Here is a 27,812-nt window from a genome sequence, read left to right on the forward strand (position 1 = left end):
TAGTTGTAAAGCTCAATATAAATGTGACCTAATATAATTCTATAACTAATAAAAATGAGCACTATCGGTGTTGCCTGACCTAAGAAATTGAAGACAATTCTAATTTTAAAACATCAGCAATTTATTTTTCCCTGCTTGAAATCTGATATTAATTTTTATTCAAACAAAAATTCACTGTAGAGATTAATGGTGGTTTCTTAATAGTCTGTCTTCAAAAATAAAACTTAGCAAAAAGTGAACTTGACCTGTATCCACAACAAAAAGCTTTCATTATCTGAAATGTATGTATCACTGAAGAATAACTGCATGTTAGTTACCCCACAGGTTTATCCCATATTTCTCCAAAATTTATTCACCAAATATCTTTACCACCTAATTTTACAAGACAAAGTTTTAAGTTTTGGGAAATATAAAAAAGTGCTCCTTACTTTAAGAAGCTTATAATCTAGTTGGATAGATAGAACTTGCATGGACATTATAAGTATACACGAAAGAGGTTCAGACAATATGTACGAAGTTCATAGAATAGAGAGGAGGTAGCACTTCTAGTTACAAGAATGTGAGGTTTCATGAAAGAGATGGCATTTAAGCTGAGCATTGAAGAATGTATAGAATTTTAAAATGCAAAAAGCTAAGAGCTACCCCATTTTGGATCTTTCTAAGAATTTCAGTGAGAGCAAATCAGAAAATTTCTTCATTTGCCCACACAATTGAGACCGCTCTCTTCTGCCTTTTTATCAGAAAACTCTGGCAAACACTATTTGATTCATTATATAATACAGATTATTCTATTAATTCTGGATGTTTCCTTAAAACTTGAACACTAAATGGAATGCTGGCTTCTTTGTTTCTTTTTGCCAATGATGCGGTTCATTCATTTATTCAACAGTTAGGTGAGAAGGTTATCAGTGTCTCTGAGAGGAAAGGTTTAATAGGATGATCTCAATTATGAAATAAATTTGTCAATCTCCAGATAGTAGAGAAATGAATGGCAAAAATGCAGAACCACTGGGTATGGTCTACTTATTCAATAAGTTTATATTATTAAGTGTTTATCTTCTAATAGTTAACACAGAAATTGGTTTAAGTAACTTGGTAATAAAACAAATCAAATTTTTTTGTTTTCAAATGTATTATATTACCTTCAAATAAAAACATCTTTCTAGCAATGTAACCTTGTACAAATCAAGTCCCTTTAGCTGTCTCAGTTTCTATTTTTGTACATGGGTTAGTTGGCATAAATGATGTCAAGAATTATTGCTCTCACAATGTGTGGTTTCCTTTGTCACAACATATACTAAAATATGCCAGGCACAACTTAACTCAATATTAGGCAAAGATCTGATTGTTATCCAAAATATGGGTAGTTCTGAGAAAAGTATTTTTATGAATGATAAAATGGTCCAGAGGTGATAATGGAAAACTATATATCATCCAAATATTAAACAACCAGAGAAATAACATGGAAGAAAATTTGTTTCCTCTGGATCATCTTAAAATTTCCCTAGGTTAGCATCTGAATCAATTAAAGAGGCACTGGGTACCACAGAAAAATAATTCTATTAAGAAGTGTGAGAACTGAGTGAAAGTGTTCACCAGCTATATAACTTTGGGCAAGATAATTAACTCTTTAACCTTCTCCTCTGTCATCTATAAAATAGGGAAAATAATATCTTAGTGTCAGGAACCCAGGAGGCATGGGACCATATGATAGTCTAAGGGCCTTTCACTTTATGATTCTATAACTATAGGTGTTTTATAGAAACAGAGAGGAAAACATATGCTTTCCAAGCTTACACAAAATATATATTTTTTAGGAATAAAACTAAAATAGATATTGCTCATGTTGAGCTATGATGCAATAATCAGAAGCTCACTTGATCCCTTTAACCTAGTACAATGATAATCTATCTTGTCTTCTGGATGGTAGGAATATAATGACATAAAAACTAAACAGAATTCTTTAATAATTTCTATTACCAATCTAACATTAGCAAATTGAAATTCAGAGATTTAGGTTTTCCTCAAGTGATAGAACTTTAGAACTCACTGAATTGGTCAAATATAAAGAGTTGCTCTCATCTTCTGAAATAGATTTATTCCTTCAAACAATTTTAAATAAAAATTTCTGTACACTAAACAGTAGTCAAAATGCTCTCAGAAGATCATTATTGAATGGGATACTATGAAATATATCTCTGAAATGGTGACTCACTTACGTAGTTGAAAAAATTTAGACTTTCACACATTATTTGCTTAAAGCCTACCTACCCATTTGATACAACGCTTGTCACTCAACCAGCATCTATTAAGAACCTACTATGTTACTGGAATAACTAAGATTTAAAAAGTACTTTCCTTAAATAAACCTTATAAATAAATGCCTCATTTTCAATGAAGAAAGTGAGAGTCAGAGAGGTTAAATATCTCCTAAAATTAAGTTTCTCCTACACCACCCTACCCCCCCAGTCTAATGGGGTGTAACAAGTTTTAAAACTCAAGTATAACCATTGGTTGACTTTAGAACAGGATTCATAATACCTTTTTGCACTGGACCTGTGATTGTATAGATATAGGGATCTTTGAGTGAGAACATTCCCTCTGCCAATGCATACTGGCACTGCCACTGCAATGCGTAGTCTCAGAGATTTGCCAGAGACACTAAGAGGTTAAGTGACTTATCCAGGTTCACACAGCCAGTATGTGTCAGAGACAAGATTTGAACCAGGGTTTATTCTTGATTTCAAATCAGCTTTCTAGTCATTATATCATGCTGTTTTTTCTATATATGCCTTTGCATGTAGTTTTTAAAAATATGCTTCAAGAACTTAAATTTCTTCCCAAGACCTAGAATCTTTGCCTGACTTCACCATGAAATAACTTTATGATCTCACTAAACTTCAGTTTCATTATGTGTAAAATGAGACAGTTGTACTAGATGATGGTTTCCAAGTCTCTTTCACCTCTATAAGTACTATGCATCCATAGCAGTTAGGAAAATAGTCAATTTCTTCTTCACTTGGAATAACTTCACTTTGTTGAGTAGGCATCTTCATAGGGAAGGTCAGAGTTTTGTGGGATGACAACCTTTAGACAATTATTTATAGGATAGGGCTGAGGCAAAACAAAATTGAGAAAAAAAGGGAGGTGCCCTTTAAGGTCTAGACAGAATGAAGTGCCCCATAAAATGTTTGGAAGATTTTTTGTTAATTCCAGATTAAATATGAAAAGAAGATGTTTTACTCTTAAGTAATTTTTAGACCGATTATCCACATGTGTAAATCACAAACAAGCCTAAGTTCCTATACATATACTTTTTAGAATTACTTGGAGCCTTATTCATATTTGCCTCACATCAGGCCCTTTCTCCAGGATAGCATATATCTGAAGCTATACAAAAGAATTTATTGAATTGTTTGTTTCTTGCCATTTGTTTCTTTGCTTCTGAGTTATTATCATAGGACCTTTCTTTGGATATAATCTTTAGCAGCCTAATATACTCTAGGTGTTGTTATTTGGGAAAATTTTCAACAATTATGTAAGTCAGAACATATTATATTATGCAATGTCTAACAATGGTGAAGGAAGAAATACTTTTTGAAAAAAGTAACCTGGCACAATTTTTAACAAGGATTTTGCAAACTAATAACATTTTCCTGTGAAATTTTTTCTAAAGCTTCTTGGAAGGATTTTATCTTAGTGATAGGCGAGGCCCAACAAATCGACACCAGCTTTAAAGCTTGGAGAGTCACGTAATATTGAAAGGGTCTAAAATGAAGTACCCCATAAAATGTTTGGATGATAACTTCTATTTCCCAAGATTGATTCAGAGTTTTTTGAGCTATAATCCAAGGTCCTAAAACTGAACCCTTATAGAAGAAACATTCTGAATCTATGTGATGAGACAGATATCCCTTCCAACATGAAATTGAAGAGTTGAAAGAAGTAAAATATGGACCTTGGGGATAACAAGTTTAATGTAGTTTCTGAATTTTAATGAGAATAACTTGATAATAGCAAAAGGCCTTCAGAAGCACTGGTTACCTCTTAGAAATAATTTTTATGAGTATTCATTTGTCCTTATTTAAAGGAAGAAATTCTTATACAGAAAATATCTCTGAAATACTTAATTTTAAACACTAGGATGTCAAGCTGAATGTAAATTTGAGGTAAAGAAACAGTGAGGTACTTGGCCACCTAGGAACTGGAATATTTCTCTGATCAGGATGACATGACCCAAATTGCTTTTGATTACTAGCTTCTGACCCAATCGAGAATTGCTAAGATCAAATTACATAGCTGCTCTACTTTGCTTCTACTTTTTTTCACCACTTTCTTGAGGCTCCCATTGCTCCTTAATTTTAGAATTCATCACCTTTTTTTCCTTTAATGTGACCTATTAAGCATAAGAGCTGCTAAGAATTTTACTTATCTCTTAGGAACATCTGAGCAGATTTCTTCCTCCTACATTTTAGAATAACCACAATCATTTATTATGCATTATATCACTCTGAAGATACTAACAGATATTAGGTAGAAAGGAGATAGTCATGGGTTATTATTTGTATACTTTTCAAATACCCAAAGGCTCTACTTTCTTATTGGAGTGAAAATTATTGAACATAAACATGGAGATAATTAAAATTGTTATTAAAATGACATCAGCAAAAAGATATTTGAGATTAATTCACTTGAACTCAAGTTAAATGGATTATTATGTGCATAATAGTGTTTTGTATTTTGGAGGCAAATTCAAAATCAGCAGATGACACTGTTCTACTTATTTTGAGCTTACAGTTTGGTTGGAGAAATAAATATTTGCACAAGAAAGCATTCAATTATAAAACACAAAGGTATATGATTCAATGAGAAAATAAGAAAGGTATCTGGGAGTATGCCTAAAGGATACATTCCCCCTCCCCTTTTAAAATTTCTGTGTTGAATTTCAGCTAAGGAGGTATATCTAGGTAATATTCATATTAGAGGAGAATGTAGAATATTCCCTTGAAAGTATCATAAAAATGTACTGTTAGATGATAATCTTATTAGCAAATAATAATGATCTACCCTGGGCATACTACATCTAGGATATTGTGTTCAGTGACTAATTTTAGGGGGGTTAGGGCACATGCAGAAGAGGGTAACTGGGATGATGAAAGGACTTGAAAAAAATTCATAAGAGGATCAGTTTGAAGGACCTGAGGATATTTATGCTGGAGACATGCAGAAATGTTATGTATTGGGGGGGAAAGGGTATAATTATCATCTTCAAATATTTGAAGGTTTATAAACTAAAGGATAGATTACACGTGCTGTGTTTGCCCAAAGAGGGCAGACCTAGAATCAGAAGATGGAAGATTGGTCTCAAAAAAGGAAGAAGTTCCTAGTAGAATCACAAAACTTAGGAGTTGGAAGGAGTCTCAGTGCCTTGCTTGGCTGCCCTACACCTGAACAAAAATCTCTTCTACAACATTCAGCAAACAACAACACCAAATATCTATTAAGCAGTTACCTATGTGATGGACACTTTGCTAAATATTGGTGTTAAAATAAACACAAAACAAAACAAAACCCAAAAGGGAAAAGCAGTCTCTGCTCTTGAGAAGCTCACAGTCTAATGGGGGAGAAAAAGTGCAAAAAAGTTATGCACAAACAAGTTATGTACAGAATGAATTGAAAGCAATCACAGAAAGAAGATACTAAAATTAAAGAGGATTGGGAAAGGCTTCTGATAGAAGGTGAGCTTTTAGCTGGAACTTGAAGAAAATAAGGAGATGGAAAAGAGGAAGGAGAGAATTCCAATATGATAAGTGTCCCTTCAACCTTTGCTTGAAGACACTGGTGAGGAGCAATACAGTAACTCCCTGAAGCAGCCTATTCCATTTTGATTCAGTCATATCTGACTCTTCATGGTGAGGTTTTCTTGACAAAGATACTGGAGTGGTTTGCCATTTCTTTCTCCAGGTCATTACAGATGAGGAAACTGAAGCAACAGGGTTAAAAGGCTTGCCCAGATAGTTGTAAATATTAGGATTTTTTTTCTTTTCATCTACTCTAGATCTGTTTCTGTTTCTCTGCATTATTCATAGAATCCCTCACTTCCTTTGAGATGAGATTCAAATACCATGTGCTATACTTTTTTCTTGATCTTTCCTCCCCCCAACCACTAGTGACTTTCCTTCCTTAATTCCCTTCTATTTATTCTGTATTTACTTATATATGTACATATCATCTCCCCTTATGGAATAATATACTATTTGAGGGTAGAAACTGATTCTTTTTTTTGGTCTCTATACCCAGAACCTAACATAGCTCCTGGTACATATTAAATACTTTAAAAATGCTTGGTAATTCATTGATTCCTCTGTAGCCACAGAACAAAATTAACATCTCTTTTTAATGAAGCCCTTCAAAATAGCCTTGAAAATATTATTGTGTTCTGAAAATAGAATGGGTCACCTAAGAAAGAAGTGAGTCTTCTAATATTAAAACTGTTTATCCAGGGGCTAGAGGACAACCAGTTGGAAATATCACAGAAGGGATCTATGTTCCAGATAAAAGCTGGACTAGATGACACCAAATTCTATGATTTGATTAATAGATCATTGATTTTGTTAACTTCATGAAGTGATACCTGAAATAAATGTAGGAAATAGCAAAAGTATTATCTGAATAATTCAAGCCAATCCACAACTTAGATAACATACTTAAGAGAAACCCTGGCAATATTTTTCTCACTTAAATCTCCTTCATGGTAGACATAAAATTTTAAGGTAGACAAACACTGGGGTGGGGAACCTGCAGCCTCAAGCCCACAAAAGACCTTCCTGGTTCTCAAGAGTGGCCCTTTGACGGAATTCACACTACACAGAACAAATCTGTGAAGTGTGAATTGGGTCAAAGGGCTGCACTTGAGGACATAAAGGGCCACGTGTGGCCTTGAGGCCACAGGTTCTTCACCCCTTGACAAACATCTACTTTGTATTTATGGTTTGTTTCTTTTTTGATCCAGAACTGTGATTTCATTGGCATAGGTCTTCACTTTCTGACAACTTACCTCTAACTTATAAATTTAAATGGTTGCCAAGGGAATTGAAAGGTTAAATCATTTACCCATAGTCTGACAGCCAGTATACATCAGAAGCAGAACTTCATCTCAAGGTAGCCTGACTCCAAAGCTATCTCTCTAACCACTTTGCCACACTGTTTCTCTCGTTATAGATGGCATCTTTTGATTTCAAAGCTTTAATTGTTAAAGAAGCAATTTCTCAATTTTTCACAGAAATAGATTTCACTACAATTGTAACTTTTTAGTAGTTATAAGAGTGAATGTTTACAAGTTATAAACTCAGTAATTTATAAGATGTTGCTCTTTAAAGGTTATACTGAACAAGTTGATCAGCTGGATTATTGATTAGGAAAAAAAGTCCATTTATCCCCTCATGTTGTAAGTGTATGTGGAATATAAAATTACATTCTAAGTTTAAAATAAATATTTGAGAATAACATAGTTCATAATATGGGCAGGTAGGTGGTACAGTGAATAGTGTCAGGCCTGGAGTCAGGAAGACATCTTCATAAGTTCAAATCTGGCCTCCGACACTTACTAACTGAGTGACCCTGGGAAAGTCACTTAACCCTGTTTGCCTCAGTTTCCTCATCAACAAAATGAGCCAGAGAAGGAATGACATACCCCTTCAGTATCTTTGCCATGAAAACCCCAAATGGGGTCACAAAGAGTCAGAAATGATTAAACAACAACAACATAGCTCATAATATCACCAAGGATATATTTAAGTAGAGGCTAGATGACTACTTATAGGAAATAATATGAAAGTAATTCTTGTTTTAGTAAAGATTATATCATATGACCTCTAAGGTCCCTTCCAAGTCTAAGGTTGTATGGTTCTATGATTTAACACCAAAGCACTATGGGATATTGTAACAATGCTGCTTGCAGCTACTGCGAGGTGTAAGGCCAATAACACCAGCACACAGGAGGGTTGCTAGCACAGGTTCTTTGATCTGCTTTTCTAAGGAAAGCAACTTTAAGTGGTTAACAATTAATTAAATTAATTAAATGGTTAATAATTAATTAAACACACATATATCATCCACTTAGTTCAGGAGAAAAAACACCCTGAATTTCAGAGCAAACATGAACAGAAATTACAAACAGAGAAATTACAAAGAGAGCAAATAACACAAATCAACAGACAGGCTTCTAGTTGTATAACCAAAGATATACATACATAGTTACCAGAGAGAAAAGCACCAACATCTAGATTTTCAAAGCTGGGGGGCTCCTTAATGCCTACCCAGAGTCTCCACACTAACACTGGTCCAATGAGTAAGCCCCAGACAAAATGTTAACTTCAGAGTGTATACACACTTCTTCAGGGTCAGAGAGCTTCACACCTCTTGAGAGCTTCCCATCTCTCCAGGGCTTCACACCTCTCATGACCTAATTAGCAAAAGGGTGTGGGCCTTCCTACAAACAAAAGCAAAACTCACTCAGAGGCACTTGATTGCCTTAGTGCTGAGAAGGACTCCAAAAGAAAAAAGAGTAAAAAGTCCCACTTTGTTTGCCCTTACAGATATACAGAGATAAGAATAACATAGTCAGTGCCTTCAAGGAACTTAAAATCCAATGGGAGGATATGACATTGATACATATATGTATGATAAAAAGGAAGGATGTGCTAAGGAGAAGTAGGAATCAAGAGAATGTCCTCTAGGAAAATTTGGAGTGGGAGAAGAGAGAGAGAGAGACAGAGGCAGGTTGAAAGACAGAGGGAGAGAGAGAGGGAGAGAGACAGAGACAGACAGAGATGGAGAGAAACAGAGAAACAAAGAGATGTTTAACCTTACATCACCAAATGTGTTTTGAACATTTTGAGCTGACTTTCACTCAGTCTCAAACTCAACATGTCTAAAACTTCATCTTTCCTCCCAAAAGATCTTTTCCCAACTTCTCTACAACTGATAAAGTGATAGCCAGGCTCATAACTTCAGTGTCATTCTCCCCCTTGTTCAATTTCTTAGCCAATCTTGTTTCTAATATCACAACATTTCTAGCATATATAACCTTCTCTCCACTCATGCAGCCGCTACTCTAATTCAGGTCCTCAACACCTTGGATCATTTCAACAGCTTTCTAATTGATCCTCTTGCATTAACTCCAATCCATCTCAGCCGCCAAGGTAATTTTTCATAAGCATAATTCTGATCATGTCACACATATACTCAATAAATTCACACACACACACACACACACATACACACACACACACACACACACACATACAATTCCAGTGGCTCTCTAATACCTCCAAGATTGAAGACAAAATTTTCTAGCATTTAAAGTTCTTCACAATCTATCCCATTTCAACCTTTCCAATATGCTTACATTTTACTATCCTTCATGCACTCTATGATCCAGTAGTGCTGACCAACTTACTTTTCCTCATATAGTACACTCTTCATCTTTGTACTCCGTTTCTTTACAGAAACTGTCTCCATACCTGGAATGTTCTCCCTCCTCATTTCCACCTCTTAGCTTCATTGGCACTCTTCAAGTCTCAGTTAAAATCCCACCTTCTTCTGTAGGCCATTCCTCTATGAGATTACCTTCCATTTACTCTCTCTCTCTCTCTCTCTCTCTCTCTCTCTCTCTCTCTCTCTCTCTCTGTTTCTCTCTCTCTCTCTCTCTTCCTCTCCATACACATATATACATACATACATACATACACACACACACACACACACACACACATATCTGTATCTAGCTAGCTCTCTTATAAGTACCTAGTTCTTAACAGGCATCCCTCCATTAGAAAGTGAGTTCCTTGAGAGCTGGAACAGATTTGTGTTTCTTTTGTCTTCATCACTTTTAACAGGGCTGGGGAATATTGACAATGTTTAACAAATGACTGTTAACTTGATTTTTCCCAGTAGTTTCCTTTACACACCCTAGAGAAAAGACTCTTTTCTTACATAAGTCAATAAGGTTGTGCTATAATGGATAGAGCAATGCACTTGAAGCTAGGGAAACTTGAGTCCAAATTTCCTCTCATACACTTACTACTTGCATGAACCTATGGAATTTGCTTAATCTCTCACCTTCCATTTGCTCTTCTGTAAAAGGGAAATAAAATAACACCTTCTCTGGTGGTTGTTGTGAGGATAAAATGAGATAATATATGTAAACACTTATATAACATTAAAGTGTTATATAAATGTTAGCTCATTTTTAATATTTGGTGATGTCTTATCTGGAGATTTAAAGAGCAAAAAAACATGTATTTTGAAGAACAAAGGAAGACTGTTTTTAACATAATGATTAAAACTAAAAGACATCCTATTTCCTTATTCATTTTTGCCAGTTACATTCAGTAATTTATTCTAGTCTTTTTTACATGTTTCCAAAATGATCCAAACCACAACATTATGTAAGAACAAATTCATCCTCAAGGCTTACCAAAAAAACAAATACCTCACCCCCAACAATCACTACCTTCCTCCCCCTCCCCAAAATAAAAATGGTAATGCTGACATTAAATTTTAGAATCTAGAGTAATGACTCCTCTTCTCCAAATTGCAGTTTTGTCACACATGGGATCATCCTTCATCTTAATTGGTCCTCTGTGTCCACATATGAATTTATCGGAATCACATTAGTGAATCATATTTTGATTGCATAAAGTTCAGCTGAAAGAAAAGAAATAGCTCTATGCCAAAGAAACCATTTAGAAAAAAATCCTGGAGTTGAAAATTATGCTAAACATTACTTATAAGCAGAAATATAAAGGCTTTTTTGTGTTTTGTTTTTGTATTCTAACAGTATATCACATTCATACTACAAGAGAATACTACATTTCTCAGATTTCATACTCTCAGAGCTAGTATTCATTAAGAGATGTTAAAGATCACCACAGACATAAATGTAAAAAAGAAAAGCTAAGATATTAAAAATACTATGAGGAAAGGAATTTGAGATATGGAATAGAAACTAACATGCAAATAAAGAAATCAGAAATTCAAAGATTTCTCTTATTGACTGCCTTCAGTATAACTAAATAAGTTTGTGATTACTGTTATTTCTACAAAGTTATATAGTTCATAGAAAACTGTATGTAATAAGGAAATGTATAAAGGTAAAGGAAGATGCCTAGTCACAAGGAAAGAATGAGTGACAATAGATGAACAATCCAAGTACTTGACTGGTATCCTGACAACTCCCTGTGTTGAACTTATGGGAGGACGTGAACACAAGTCAACATGATTGGGAATGCATGGGTGTGTTGCAATCTGCATTATTGGACGAAATATTCAAATGAGTAAGATCATAGATCCATTTCAAAACTGGAGTGCATATCAATCAATCCATAAGCATTTACTAAGTGCCTATTATATGTCAGGTACTGTCTTAGATGTGGGGATACAAAAGCAAAGGCAAAAACATTTCTTTCTGTCAAGAAGCTTGTTGTTCTTCCTTTGTTTTTGAAGAGGTCTAATAACATCACTATGTTGGAGTAAAATAGTGGCTAATGGGTGATGTTTTAATTTGTGTGTAAACTGGATTTAAGTGAAAAGAGTTGTACAAAGTCATCAGCCCATTATGTATTCTCCAGAGTCATCAAAGACCATTGGAAGGCCTGTCAGCTATTCTCAATCTGATTTAGCTCATCTGCCAAGATGAGTTTAACGGGGTGTGTGTCTGCTGCACATGCTAGAGCTTCTTGGAGCCACAGATCAGAGTTGAAGGAGAGGTAGACACCAAAGGTATCCTGAAAAAAAGCCCTGAAAATGGCTCAGTCAAGTAGTCACACCAGAGGTACTAATTCTCCCAGAAAACATTCCTGTCAAGGAGTTTATATTATAACTAAGGGAGACATTTACATATAACAGTGTATAAAAAATAGATACAATGATTTAGGAAAGGAAGGCACTAGCAACTGGGGAGATAAGGAAGGTTTTATTGAGGTGTGACTCTGAGCCAAAGCTTTAAGGAAACTAGGGGTTCTAAGAGATTCAATTGGAGAGTTATATATGGAACAACAATAAGGCCACAAGAATAATCCACAGTATGCTTGGAGGAGAATAATGCATAATGAGTCTGGGAAGCCAAGTTAGGGCTAGGTTGTGTTAAATGCCAGAGTAGTTTGTATTTTATCCTGGAGATATTAGGGAGCCATTGAAGTTTACCCAGTAGGGAAGTTACATAGTTAGATTTGCAATTTGATAAAATCACTTTGCCATATGTGTGATAGATGGATTGATGGGAAAAAAGGAGAGACTTGAAGCCTGGACTGTAATTAGAAGACTAAGGCAATAATCCTGATAAGAGAGGATGAGGGTTTGAACTACAGTGGTGGCTTTGTGAATGTAATGAAGGGGATATATATATATATATATATATATATATATATATATGCATGCATGTATATATGTATGTATAGATACATGTGTGTATGTGTGTGTGCATGATGTTGTGAAGTTAACATGGCAAAATTTGGTAACTGATTGGATATGTGGGGTAAAAAAGTGGAGTCAAGAATGATATTGAAGATGTGGCCCTGGGTGATTGGAGTAATGGTGATGCTCTTTACAGAATTAAGAAGTTTAAAGAGTGTTGCTTTGGGGCAGAAAAATAACGAATTCATCTTTGGATATAGTAAGGTTGAGATTTTACAGGACACCGAGTTCAAAATGCCCAGTATATTACTCAACCAATATAGAGTAAGATATAAATTGAAGATATATGCAAGCTCTTGATAATTACACCAAATACTCAGAGAGGTTAAGTGGCTTTTCCATTGTAAATTAAAAAAAAAATAAAACAAAGCAATACACCAAGTGTTAGAGGTGGGATCAGAATCCAGGGTAGCTACATGGCACAGTGGATAGATTGCTCTACTGTAGACAAGAAGACTCATCTTATTGAGTTCAAATTTGGCCTTAGACACCAGCTGTGTGACTCTGGGCAAGTCACTTATCCCTGTTTGCCTCAGTTTCAACATTCATAAAATGAGCTAGAGAAGGAAATGGCAAAGCACTCTAGTATCTTTGCCAGGAAAAACCCTAATGGGTCACAAAGAGTTGAACATGACTGAAAAACAATGAACTGAATAAGTTTAGAATTATTTCCCTATAATTTGCTGTCTCTCTCCATTAACTAGATGGTGACTAGAAAAGAGTAGATTATTATAAGAATGGGATACATTAATGAATCAACCAATATTCATTAAGACTATGTTCTGATGCAAAAACAAAAAAAAAGTCTTTGCCTCAAAGAGCTTGTATTGTCTTAGAGAAAACAACATGCATAAATATAAGTAAATACTATATATATATACATACATATATATGTATATATATGTGAAGTAATTACAAGCATAATTTTGAGATGGTGTGAGGAGCTCTGGTAACAGAGGGATAAGGAAAGTCTTTACACTGGAAGTATTTCCTATGCTGAGCTGAGCTTTAAAGAACCTAAGGATCCTAAGAGGCAGAAGAAGTAAGGGAGAGAGTGTATTTCAGGTAAGGAAGACAATCTATAAAATGCCATGGGCACAGGAGATGAACTTTAGTTCAAAGGGAAAGCATTTAGGCCAGGAGAATTTTAACACAGAACTGGTGAGGGAGAATTATGTATAATAAATCTAGAAAGGTGGGCTGGAATCACATTGTGAATGTTTTGATGGGATCAGGTTGGGAAAGGAAGATGAGGAGGTGAGAGAGCTTCAAAGCATAGTGTGCTGAGAAGCTCTGATGTGGATAACAGACCTAAGGCAGCCTAAGAAAGTGGTGAGACACCAGACACCTATTTGAAAGTATGGGAAAAAGAAAAGCACCTTATAATTTTATAATCTTATGTTTCAACCTTTAATCATAGTATTTTGTTCTCATCAGAATATCAGGCCAAAAAAACAAGGTAATGTGAAAAATAAGGCTAAAGCACTATAAGGACATAGTTAGGGAATAATAAGGATATTTAAATGGATTCAAATACTGTATTTATTTTATGAATATGGGGTGGTAAACAAAACTAATTAAAGCAAGTAGAAAAATCTTCCTATTTAATTTGGTCCTTCATTAATTCTGCAGGAATTATTTTTATACTCCTGTAGAGTTAATTACAAATCAATTTTATATAATTAGATATTAATACCTCTGTTATGTTTTCTAATAACTCTTCATTTAACAGTGTCATAACTCAGTACAGATTCTTAATCATTTTCACAATAATAAATAAATCATATCTTAGATTCTAGTAAGCATATCGGCTACTTGTTTACAACTGAGAGATATGAGTGTAGGTTTGTTTCCTTTCCGATTTATTGCAGCATATTGAATGGTTAAATTAGTGATATCAAGGGTATTTTAATTTAGTCTACTGATTTATAATAATGAAACAAGATTATTCTCTCTTCTCTCAGCTAATTTCACTAATTGTGTGTATTTCAAATACATTAACTAAATAGGTCTCACACTATACTACACTTATGAATTTTATATTAGAGTAGACAGAATGTTTCAGTGGAAAGATCATTTGATTTCTAGTTATTAGATCTATATTCAAATCATGTGTTGGTTGGTTTAGATAATTTAACTTTACTAGGTTTCAATTTCCTTATATGTAAAATGAAGGTGTTTTGACTATATTACCTTGTTCTTGTTTAAAAAAAATCATAAGATCCTAACCCTCTTAATCTCTAACCCCTGAGAAGATTACTTCTTGAAAGCCTTGAAAAATGAAGTCATGGAGCATAAAGTGTTCAAGATCCAGAATTCTGGATTTAGGAGTATTAGGTTATCATCATCATTATTATTCATAATACCATTATTATTTCTTTTTGTCAAACACTAGAAAAGAGTATATTATTACAAGAATGAGATACATTAATGAATAAACTGATATTCATTAAGACTTACTATGTTCTGATGCAAGAACAAAAAAAGTCTTTGCTCTAAGAGCTTGTATTGTCTTAGAGGAAAATGACACGCATAAATATAAGTAAATGCACAATATACATAAAATAAATACAAACATAATTTTTGAGATGATGTGAGGAGCTTTTTCCACACATGACCCAGGAGCTACAGGAAAATAAATTATTGTGAAAAGTTTGTGGATTTATATTTTCATTCTCTTCCTAAAGAAAAGTATAACTTCTCTCTTGAAACATATCTCCGGTTAGTTTTATTCCCCATCCCCACCCTCCTCCCCTGCTCCACCTCCTATTCCCTTCTACCCCTGGGAAATAAAGTTTCTTGAGATGGATTTTAGACAAAAAAAAACTAGAGAGATATATTCAAATATAACCAACTGAGTAATGGAAAAAAAATACCCAAAGTACCTCTTATTTGAAAAGTTATCTGTCCTGTGATGAGGAATCACATAGAAGAAATAGAATAAAATAAGCCATCAGAGAAAGATAGTTGGCCATTGTAACAGGAATGAGATTTAATATCTCATTTATTAATGTCTCTATTAACACCTATGCAACAACATTTATTCTCAATACCTGAGAAGGGGAAAGTACTCTATTAAATTCCCTTTTTGAAAGAAATACACTCAGAATACATAAATAAGAGAGAGACAAAAGCAACTAGGCTATAGATCAATATAACTCATTAATATGGAGGCAAAATAAATATAATCATAGAAAATAGACTGTAGCAATATTTTCCTAAAAGATATTCATTCTGACATAGTTGGATTTATACTGGGGATGCCAGGAATGGTTCAGCTATATTACAATAATTAGCATAATGAATCATATGAAAAACAAACAAAAAAGCAAAAAACCACATGATTATAGCAATGCATGCAAAAAAACCTCTTCAAAATACAGTACTTATAAGACTAAAAACCTAAAAAGCCACAGTCATAGGAAGGCCATTTTAATGTGAAAAGTATATACCTATAAACAAAGGTCAACAAACATCTACTTACTGCAGCCACTTAGTTACTATGTGCCAGCCACTATGCTAAGTGGTACAGATACCAAGAAAGCCAAAATGACAATTCCTTCTCTCAAGGATATCACAATAGAATAATGAGGCAAACATCATTCAAACAACTGTGTGCCAACAAGTAAATACAGTATAAATTGGAGATATTCTCAGTAAGAAGGTACTAGCATTATATGGAGGATTGGGAAAAGCTTTTTGCAGATGATGACATTTTAACTGAGACTGGAGGGAAGCCAGGGAGAAGACAAAGCAGAGATGCAGAGGGAGAATTCCAGGCACAAGGGACAGCCAATGAAAATACACAGTAAGGAGATGGAGCATCTTAAATGAAGAACAGCAAGAAGGCCAGTGCCACTGGATTGCATAGTAGGTGAGAGGAGCAAGGTATAAAAAAATTGGAAAGGTAGGAAAGAGCTGGGTTGTGAATGGCTTTAAAAGCTTATGTTTGATCCTGTAAGTAAGAGAGAGCTACTAGATTATATTAAAGGGAGGGAGGATGACAGGGTCAAATCAGTGTTTTAGGAAGATCAGTCTGAGATTTAACTAGAGCAAGAATGGGAAACCTGCAGCCTCAAGGCCACATGTGGCCCTCTAGGTACTCAAGTGCAGCCCTTTGACTGAATCCAAACTTCACAGAACAAATCTCCTTAATAACAGGATTTGTTCTGTAAAATTTGGACTCAGTCAAAAGGCTGCACCCAAGGACCTAGAAGGCCACAAGTGGCCTCTAGGCCACAGGTTCCCCACCCCTGAACTATTGGATCACCTTGAATAGAGAGAGACATGAGGCAGGAAGACAACCAAGTAGGTATGCAACAGTCAAGGAATGAGGTGATGAGGGCCTGCACCAGGGTGGTTGGAATATCATAGGAGAGAAGGGACCATATGTGAGAGATATTAAACAAAAAAAGAAACAAAAAAATCAGGCTTTGCACATAGTGGTTAAATTTAATAATTCAATTCAGAAACAATAAGTTCTGTAAGCCATAGGAGAAAGACCTTCAAATACAAAGAAAAGAACATTTCAATAACTCAAGACTATTCTGAACCCAGTAGAAAAAAAGAGAAAGGAATGGAATAATAATGTGCTTTGAAGTGGATCTCAGGATGCAGCTCAGCGTGACCTATTCTGCAAATCTGAGCTTAACCATACAAGAAAAAAGTGGACGTTCTGTAATAATGAAGAGCTTGAAACATTTTTAGAAAGAAAACCAGAACTGAAGAGATTATTTGCTTTTCAAACACTCCAAATAACAGAATTGCAGAATGAGTGAATAGAGTCAGCAATAGCAACAGAGGGACAACAGAAGAACCAGTAAGAGACTTCTTTCTAAACGTAAACAAGGAGACAGAGGTAGAGGCAGAAATGTGGTGGAAGTAATAGTGAAGAGGCAGAGAGAGGGTATTATGTAAAGAATTTGGTGATATCCTACTGAATGTTTCTTTTGTGGGATTACATTTTGACATAGGAGGATACCTGAAAAGGGGAAATTGGGGAAGGGAACTAGATAGGAGTGAGTGAAATACTTGCTAGGTCAAATCAAGTGCTAGCTTTGAGGTGAAGGTGACTTCTGTGGTCTCAGAAATAGAAGAGCAGGTAAAGAGAAGGTTGGTAAGGAGGAGGGGGAAAAGATTGAAAAGGTGAGTGAATACACTCAAAGGAAGTCAAAGACAGAAATAAAGGTATCATTTGAACCAATATATTCATTTGCAACACTTCATGTGATAGCAAAGAACCAGGAAAAGACATGGATGACCATGGATTAAAGAATTTTTGCACAAATCATGGGATACGAAAGCAATGCCATCATTGTTCTAGTGGGAAAGACTAATAATAGAAGAGATTCAGGGAAATTTGGAAAGAACTGATGCTGAGCAAAGTAAGCAAGACTAGAAACTATAACAATGTAGATAAAATGAACAATAAAATACCAGATTTTATTAAATTTAATGTCTGGACATTTGAAGCCTATAATGTCTATAATTGGCCCTGGAGAAAAGACACCTTCTTTTCACTGGAGAGATGGGAGACTTTTGCTCTAGGATTTTATATACATTGTCAGAAATGTTGTTGTTACAAGGGAAAGCTCACTTGGGATTATAAATGTGTTTGAGTGAATATGTGAATACAGAAATTGTGCTAATATGTTTTAAATATGTTTAAAAAGTAACCAAAAATTAGCCAAACTTGAAAAAATAAATATCAAAGGATAAGCAATGATAGCTCACATGCTTTATTTGGCATTCATGCAATGGCAGATTTATGGGATGATATGGACAAGAGTTAAATTATTTGAGTCAGGTAAAACATCAAGAAAAAGACAGCTTGTTATCACAAAATAAAGAAAACTGTTCCATATAGCAAGATCACAATTTAATTCAATGCAGTATACACATGCAACATAAATTATATTCAAAAGTTGGTCTACATATGTTTAACAGAAACCTAAATTTTAAAATGTTAATATGTGCACATGAAAGATATTCAAGGTCAATGCTTTTTTATTTCATTTAAGTATTTTTATAAAAATGTATCACAGATTTGTTACATCAAAGATGTACATTGTTTTGGACTTTATCATTTTTTTTATTTTTAGATTTCTTCATTTCCAGTGATGGTCTGAGTTTACTATCTTGAGAATAGGTTGTGCAATAATAACAATATAAAACAAGGAAAAATAACATCAGAGAGATATCATGGCATAGTGAATATAGAAAGTTGAACCTGAACCCAGGACCACTTGTGTTCAAGTGCTACCACTGACAATTACTTTGTCATCCTGGCTAAGTCTTTTAACCTCTTAATGTTCTAGACAATTCTCTAAGAATATGAATTGCAGATAAGAGGCTGACTTTCATTGGTACACAAAGTTACTCATTCAGGTGTTCTCAAAACCAATGAAATTATAGGTCCAGGCCACATCCTCAATGATAATAACTAATATTTATATAAGGCCTTAAAGTTTACAAAAGGGCTTTCCAAAATTAACTATTCTGATTCTCACAACAACCTTGCACAATAGATGCTCATGGACAATTAAGTAGCCTGCAGTAGGGAAAATAATAAATGTCTGGGGAAGTTGAGTGGAATGATCATATTTTACATATTATAAAGCCCAGAAAGATATTTCGTTCTTTTTGTAGACCTGAGACCATACCTCGTAAGGCTAACACATTTAGTTACTCAACAAATTACATAAGTATGAACCATTCTTCACATCCAGTTAATGAGTTAGGTGCTAGGACAACAAATCCTTAGAGGCTAAATCCACAGTTGGAAAGAAAGAGATTAACAATTTGAATCTAAATCTTATTATAAAGTACTTCATTAGCATTAGAAGGGTGTTTGGATACTGAGCAGACTAAACGAGGACCTGAAAGTATCATGAGCAAGAAAATGATTCTCTGACTAAATCAGGATGACAATAATGCAGCCCCGATTTCTTTACATTCTCCCCTTCATTCTGGGCCTAGCACTGCTGTGATGCTACGTACATGTTAAAGCTGATTAGTGACTATATTCAGCCTGAATCCTGTAGCCATTAGCCAGTGAAACCACAGTCGGAGGAATAATACCTGTCAAAATTTCTGTAGGTGCTTCAGTCCCTAACTCTTCAGCAACTATAGCTTCTAAACCAGAAAAGAAAGTCCTCACCACTAAAATCCTGAGCACTGTCAAATGTTTCAACATCAAAAACAGATGTGATTTTAACACCATAAACGACATTAAAGAAGAATAATTATCAGTTTCTTTGTTGCATCTTAAAGATCATGGGACCGCTGCTTTGCTTTAGAATATGAGTTCCTTGAGATCACAGAGACTCCACCTTCTACCTTAGAGTAGGCACACTCTCCCCATTAGAATATATGCTCTATGAGAGGCAGGACATTCTCTATTTTTCTATTTCTATCTCTAACACATATTATCACAGTGCTTTGCATGTAGAAATGCTTAATAAGTTTTAAATTAATTCATTCAATTACTACTTTAATATTGGATTATTAGAGTGGTTTAATCAGTTGTCTTAAGTATGGAATCTATTCTTGATCAAGAAGCATTACAGAAGAGTGCAGAGGAAATAGCACTGGATTATAATCAGAGGAAATGAATTCAAATCTCAGCTCTGGCATCTAGTGCCTATGTGATCTAACCAGGTTGCTTTACTTATCTAAACCTTGATTTCCCCAATCTGTAAAATGAGAGTTTTGGACCAGATCACCTCCAAGGCACGCTTCCTGGCACATGATAAATGCTTTATAAATTCTCGTTCACTTGACAACTTTTAACTCTGAACCAATGTTTTTGTGATTTTTTTTAGTTCCAAAATACTTGCAAGGCCTATAAAATATATGTAGTTAGTTTTAAGATTGTTCTGCTCTGCGGATTTTCTTTGGCTGCTTCTACCTCTGAAGAGATTAAGGAAGGATTGCGAAAGCCTGAGGTCTCAGGTAAGGGCCTAACCATGCTTTGATCCATTCTCAGACAACACACAAATGTCTGGGCAGACTAAAACCTTAGATAAAGACCTAGTGCCACACTGAGGTCAATAAGCCTCAGACACTGTACTTGATGCTAGAAAGATGGGAAATTCAGGAAAAGGCCTAATCCTCTCCTAACTAAGGCTTCAATCTCCCAACTAAACTAAACAGTGAAAGGAATGGGGATTCTGAAACAAAACTGAGTGACTATTTTACATGTGTACTATCTTCCATGTTTCATCTACTGCCATTTTGGCACGTAACTATTGATCTGGTGTTACGTTTTAGCTTGGTCCAAATCCTGAGGTATGAAAACTCTGATATTGAATTCCCTATGATTACCACCACCCCTAAATTTCTGGAGTTGAGAGGAAACACAATGCCTGTGCTACTCTCCATTATCACATGACCCTGGCTAACAAATTTGGCTAACAAGATTTGTACCCCACTGTTAGACAGATAATACATGGGAGGCATTGGAGGTTTGGACTCCAACCTCTAACAGGTTCACTCTTGATCTGGTCAGACAGGAAAGAAAGCTTCAAAGCAGTTAATAATAAGCTTTATTCCAGCCTAGTTTTCTCTAACATAGTATTGCTGATAATGCAAGCACCACAAAGCCCTACAGTATTCCTTAATTACCCTTCTAGCAGGGGCTGGTGAGAAAGAGGGGCAACTACCCCTATGTTTTGATGGGGCCAATCAAGACAAGCAAAACTTGTGCATCCCCTAAATCCTCTCAAGCCTCGATGGGGGCCGGTTAAGGCAAACACAGATTGCCCCCTCCCAAGCTTTGATGGGGACCAGTCGAGGCACACAGCGTTCCAGCTTGTGCATTCAACCATAAAGTTTCCCCAACTCGCTGACCAATGGATGCCTGTTTTAAAGGGCTTCAGAACAAAGAAGGCATATTGCCAACAATAGCCTCACAAGTTTACATCACCTCAACCCTATATCTCACTGTGCAGTCACAGTGAATGTTTACAGTTTCAGCACACATGTTTATATTATTTATCCTTATATAATGCTGTGAAAGTATGCTGGAGATGTTTTGAACCACAAGCTTGGGAACTCATATCTAATACCTGGTAAACAGAGAATGTTATGGCCGTGGATCCTGGGAAACTGCACCCTAAGAAATAATAACAAAAATGCACTTTACTTACACTAAAAGTCACCTTACTGACACCTCCTTCTCCTAAAATCCAGTAATGCAGAAATATTGTCTCCTGAGGAAAACTCCTCTTTCTAGTGTTCTGTAAGTATACCATCATATCATTTGCAAAACAGTGATAATTTTGTTTTCATTTTGTCAATTTTCTAAATTTCTTTTTCTTGTATTATCATAGCTAATGTTTCCAATATATTAATTAGTAGTCGTAATAGGCATTTTTTGCTTTACTCCATGATCTTACTGGAAAGACTTCTATCTTCTCTCCACTATATGTAATGTTTGCTCTTGGATTTAGTTAACCTATTAATCAACTGAAATTACTCTTATCAGTGATCTCTCTACCGTTTATTCCGATGATGTTTTCTTAGTTCTCTTTCTCCCTGAATTCTTTTCCACTTCTACCACTGATTACTGACTTCTAAATGTTCCTTTCTCCATTGGATTTAGAGATATTCTTCTTAGTGGCAGAGGCAGCTGGTAACCCAGTGGATACAACACTGGACCTGGAATAAGGAAGAACTCAGTTAAAATCTGACCTCAGATATTTATTATCTGTGTGACCCTGTGAAAGTCATTTTGTCAGTCTTCTGGACCATAAAATGGGAATCATAAAAATGGCATCTACCTCACAGGGTTGTTGTGAGGATAAAATGAGATTATATTTGTCAAAACCACTTAACACAGTGCCTGACACAAAATATATACTATCCCTGCTTCTTAAACTTTTCCCACTTGGGACCTTTTTTCCTGTTTTTGGCAGCATTTGTGGCCAGAGGGCATACACAATGAAAAGTATGCACGCTTTTTGTTCAGAACCAAAGCTGCAATGAAGTTGCAGGATGCAACAACAGAAAGCACTGCTAGAATCACCTTGGATTTATTATGCATTTGGTTTATAATTAATTTTAGGTTGTTGCACATTCAGAAACCTTTATTGCCAAATTTTTAGCAATCCCACATGAAGTCGTGACCCCCATTTAAGAAGCACTGCACTATATAAATGCTTATTTCAATTTCCTTCCCTTCTCCCCTGTTCTTATTTGGTTCTTTCTATATTTTACCACTTCTCAGTTTCCCTTGTTAGATTACCATAGTTTCCTCATCCTTATCCTGTCTCCCCTAAATAGTATAGAAGGTTCCCATCTTTTCTCATTCCACACTTTCTTTCTTGGAGACCTCATCAGTTTCCATAGATTCAAGTATTATTTCTATGTAGATGAACCACAAATTTATATAAACATATCTATTCTCTCTAGAATTCTAGTCACATATTGTCAATTCTCTGCTGTATATGTTCTCTTGGATATTTTGTAAACATCTACAACTCAACATTTCCAAAACAAAATTCATTATCTTCTCTACAAAACTACCTTTTCTAGAATCTGTTCTATTTTTTTCTTAGTGTACCACTATCACCCAATCACCTAGGGTCATCAGAATCATTCTTAACTCTTCACTTTCCCTCATGACTCATATCTAATTAAGTGCTAGGATTTGTTGTTTTATTCACAAGATTTTGTTGTTTCCATTTTCAAAACATCTCTTGCATTTTCCCTCATTCTCTCCAATAGAACAACTAATGCCATAGTTAATCTCCTTAGTGACTTTGGTCTCAACTACTTCAAGAGCTCCCTAACTGGTATCCCTATTTCTCATTCAACCCCCTATCCAAACCACTCTTCCCATAGCTGGCAAAATAATTTTTCTAAGGGTCAGATTATGTCATTACTCTGCTTAAGAAACTTAGGTGGCTATCTATTGCCTCTAGGATAAAATACAAAATACCTGGCCTCGCATTTGACTTCCTCCACATTCTGGCTCCCACCTATGTTTATAGCCTATTTCCCTTTGTGAACATACTGGACTACTCTCCCTTCCCTGAAGTGGACACTTTTATCTCCTTCCTCCTAGTATCTATGCAAGTCCTCCCCCCACACCTGGAATGAATATCCTCCTCATTTCTTCTCAGGATTTTTACCATCCTTTGAGACTCAAATTCAGATCTTACCTTTTGTTGTCAAACCCTCCCACAATGCCCCAAAGCATAACGCTTTCTCTTATTCCTTCAATTATACTTAATTGTGTGCATATTATATCTTTCCTCCAGAATGTAAACTATGAAAATAGAGACAGATTTCCTTATGCTCTTATATCTCAAGGGCTTAACACAGTGGCTTTCACATATTAACTGCTTAGTGAATGATCACTTAATCCAATTGCTATAAGCCTGTCTCTCCATAAGTGTAGGTAACATACAAACTAAAATACCTGTAGGGGATCTGTTTGAACGTTTGATCAAGAATGAGACATTCCCTAACAAATATCCATTTTGAAGAAATAAAGATGATATAACGATAAGAAGACATGAAAGACACTATTGTCCTATATAAACATCTAGGTGCTACAGGAGCCTGAAACTTTATAATGAATGAAAAAGAGCAATTGCTAAGAATACTTACTACTTGCCAGGCATTAGACTCATAAAACATCATATATATATATATATATATATATATATATATATATATATATACACACATATATATGCATATATACACACATATACACACACATATATATATACACACATATATATGAATTCTCTTCTTGCATATCTCATTGTTACATGGAATTGATCCTAGTGATCAGTACTTAGAGCTTTTCCAATTTATATGATCTGCCAGAGATTTTGCTCTATTCATGTAGACTTAAAACTCAGATTGCAAAATGAGATGGGAGGACTTAGCTATATCTTACAACCTTAGTTGACTACACATTGCCATATAGTGTGTTTATTTTTTAACTGTTTCACATAGATGCATTTTATCTTCCCAAACCAATTACAACATCCCTGAGTTTAGATGCTATACTTTAAGCTTTTAACTTTTCAACTCATATTATCTAACTCAGTTCTGGGTATATTTAGACACTTAAAACATGCCAATTTCTTGTTATAAGCCTTCCAATCACCTCTTTAGAGAAATAAAAATATATCTTTTTGATAATTCCATAAATTGATAAAATTCCTTCCATTAATAGTAGATATTAATCATAGAAGCTCCAATATTCATTCATACAAAAACATAAATGTGACTGATAAACTTTTCAATAAATCCGTAAGGGTTTATTTTGTTTATTAAGTGTTTACTATGTTCACTGAAGATACAATATCTCTGCCTGTTAATAGCTTATATTCTACTGGATTTTCCTTCAATGTACTTAAGAAAAAAAAGAAAATCTTAATTCCAGCTTTTTAGAATTCCAATGACTTTTTATGAATGCTAACATAATCAAATTATCTTCCACAACTGGTTACTTCCATACAATTTAAATCCTGAAATTAGGGGTTATAACATATACTTGGGCTGCAACAATTTTTACTTATGGAAATTACAGATAATCTTGCAGGACTTATAAAAAAAGAAAAAAAGTCAAACCTGAACACCTAAAAATGTTGCAAATGAAAGATGAATTGCTGAGTGAAAAACCCCAAACATAACAAATGAATGACTATTCTCCCAAACAAAAATTGCAGGTTCTTTAAAGCTACATCTCATCAGAGATAGAAGTTCACAAGTAACTTTGGTCTCTTCTGTAGAAACTAAGAATGCTTCTACTACTGTAAAGCAATTTGCCTAGAAAACCAATGAAAAAAGTAATTTCTTACTATGTAACAGTTATATAAAAATGTTGTATACTATAAAAACATCTAGGTGGGATTGGAGACCAAAATTTGATAATTATAATGAATGGAAAAGAATATTTATAAAGTATACTTAGTACTTGCCAGACATAGAATTTTGTAGCCTGAAGGGACCTAAAATATCATTTTACACAAATCTCTCATTTTAGATTAATCCATAGATATTCACTGACTTCTTCAACTTCACCCAGTTAGCTTGAGTCACAGGCTAGCCCAGAATCCATGTGTCCTGCCTTGGGTACAGTGATCTTTTCACACCGTGCTACCACTTATTTTCAAAAACATCCTAAAATTGCTAATTCTATCCAAACAACAAATTTGAGAGTCTTCTTTAATATAGACTGACCTTGAGAAAGTCTGTATGGAGAAATATCTTTAGCTCTGAGCATCATATTTTAAGAAGGGCACTGAAAAGCTAGTAAGTACACAAAGTTTGGAAACCACAATGGTAAACAATCTTGAATTCATGTGATATGAAGATTGGCTGAAGGAATTGTAAAAGTGAGGAGGAGATTGAGAGATGAGATAAGTCTTCAAGTATTAATATTTGAAGTGTTGAAAGATGGGAAGAAGGATTAAATTTGTTCTTTTGGGTTTAGGATGGCAGAACACAGAGTCATGGGAGGCACACATAAAGAGGTAAATTTAGGCATGATATCAGGAAAAACTTCTTAACAATTAGAGTTTTCCAAAATTCAAATGGTGGTTGGTTCCTTGTTGGACTAGATGGTTGCTAAGGTCTCTTCCATCTCTCATATTCAATATTCTTGTAAAGTCAAACCTGGTGAATAAATGCATATGGAGCAAAAACTAAAGAGAAATAGTTGACCTCCTCTCTATCCCTTCTCTACCTCCAAGAAAGGGAAAGTATCAGTATTAAATTATCTATATGGATAGGGTCAGGGACAAAACTCCTGATTTCTTGATATAAGGAATGCCTAGTTGAGGAATGTACCTCTACAAATGTAGTTCATCACCTTCTCTGAAACTTCCAGTTGTAGAAAGTTGTCAAAATCATTAAAAGTTTAGATGACTTACCAAGGATCACAGATGTCAGAGGAAGGACTTAAACCCAGGTCTTCATAACTTCAAGGCCAGTATTCAATCCATTACAGCACACTGCCTCTCTTACAAAGTACCTATGTGAGTGCTAAATCCTCCTGAACATATGGTATAACTAGGGATAGATGAAATCCCCTCTTCACTCTGAAGCCTAAGGCTCTGCTACTGAAAAATAAAAATGAACTTTTCCATAGTAATGTATGCTAAAATATGTATTTTTTGACATTAGATTTTTCAGTGCTTGGAAAGAATTGACCTGATTTGCATAATATGCTTGTATTGAGATTCAACTTCAAATTCTGAAGGGGGGTAAAGGCAGAGACTAATGTGTTTTAAACCCAAAATATAAATGCCCATGTCAAAATGAGCTCCATCCCACATGACTTTTTCCTTATTAACCAATGATTGTGGTCACAAGTGTTAGGGGGAAAATGTTTAAATGGAGGAATATATAAAACTAGCTCTTGACCTTTGGGAACATCAGTAGATCTCTTGCTTTTTAATGCTAGATTTTCTTTGTAATAGAGGAAAATTTTTTAAATGGCAAAAATATAAAATGGGTTTACAACCTTTATTGTCATAATTAAAACATTTATATTCCCCAATCCACTATTTTTTAACATAAGGATAATCCCCATTAACAATAATCTGTCATCATTACATATAATTTAGCCAGTATTAGAAAATTATTCTGAGCAAAAATATATTTCAATGTTAGTCTAATTGATATGATTTACAATGAAATGTATTGGAATATAACTAATATATGGTATTCAATTGCTAATACTGGTAATTTCTAGGGGAGGGTAATACCTAGGCTTTAGAAACTTCTAGGAGTCAATACTTACATAAAGATAAAATAATTTACAACTGATTTAAGGGTTAGACATTAATCATGCTCCCATTCTGCTTCAAGTTGTCTTTAAAAATAATTTTCATCTGAATCTCAAAAAAAAGTTAAAATATAACCTTCACTATCTCTCCACATCTATATTGTAAAGTACTAACCAAAAAACAGTGCTCACAACTGAGAGGAATTTTTTTTAAACTGAGCATGTATATGTTTTATATATTGTCCAGGGAAGGAATTGATCCCTCAAATGTCTCATTGTCTCTATAACTATCTTGATCTCTAGGTCTAATATACAGGGCTAAACTACATTCTATGGGCAAATAGAGCACAATTTTCCCATTGTTGTTAGATGTGCTCACTTTCTAATATGGTTTACACATCTCTTATTAATCATTTGAAACTGATGGAGTCCATGCACTGTTGGTATTATTGCTACAACATATATTATGAATGTTAAAAGGTATTTTCTGCTCATTTAATTATTTTGCACAATGTGTTATTTTAATATTCTCCATGATATGAATATATATGAGGTTTCTGTTTTAATTTGCAGGTAGAAT

This window comes from Trichosurus vulpecula, chromosome 7 (genome assembly GCF_011100635.1).
Source record: "Trichosurus vulpecula isolate mTriVul1 chromosome 7, mTriVul1.pri, whole genome shotgun sequence".
In the NCBI taxonomy this organism is placed as follows: Eukaryota; Metazoa; Chordata; class Mammalia; order Diprotodontia; family Phalangeridae; genus Trichosurus; species Trichosurus vulpecula.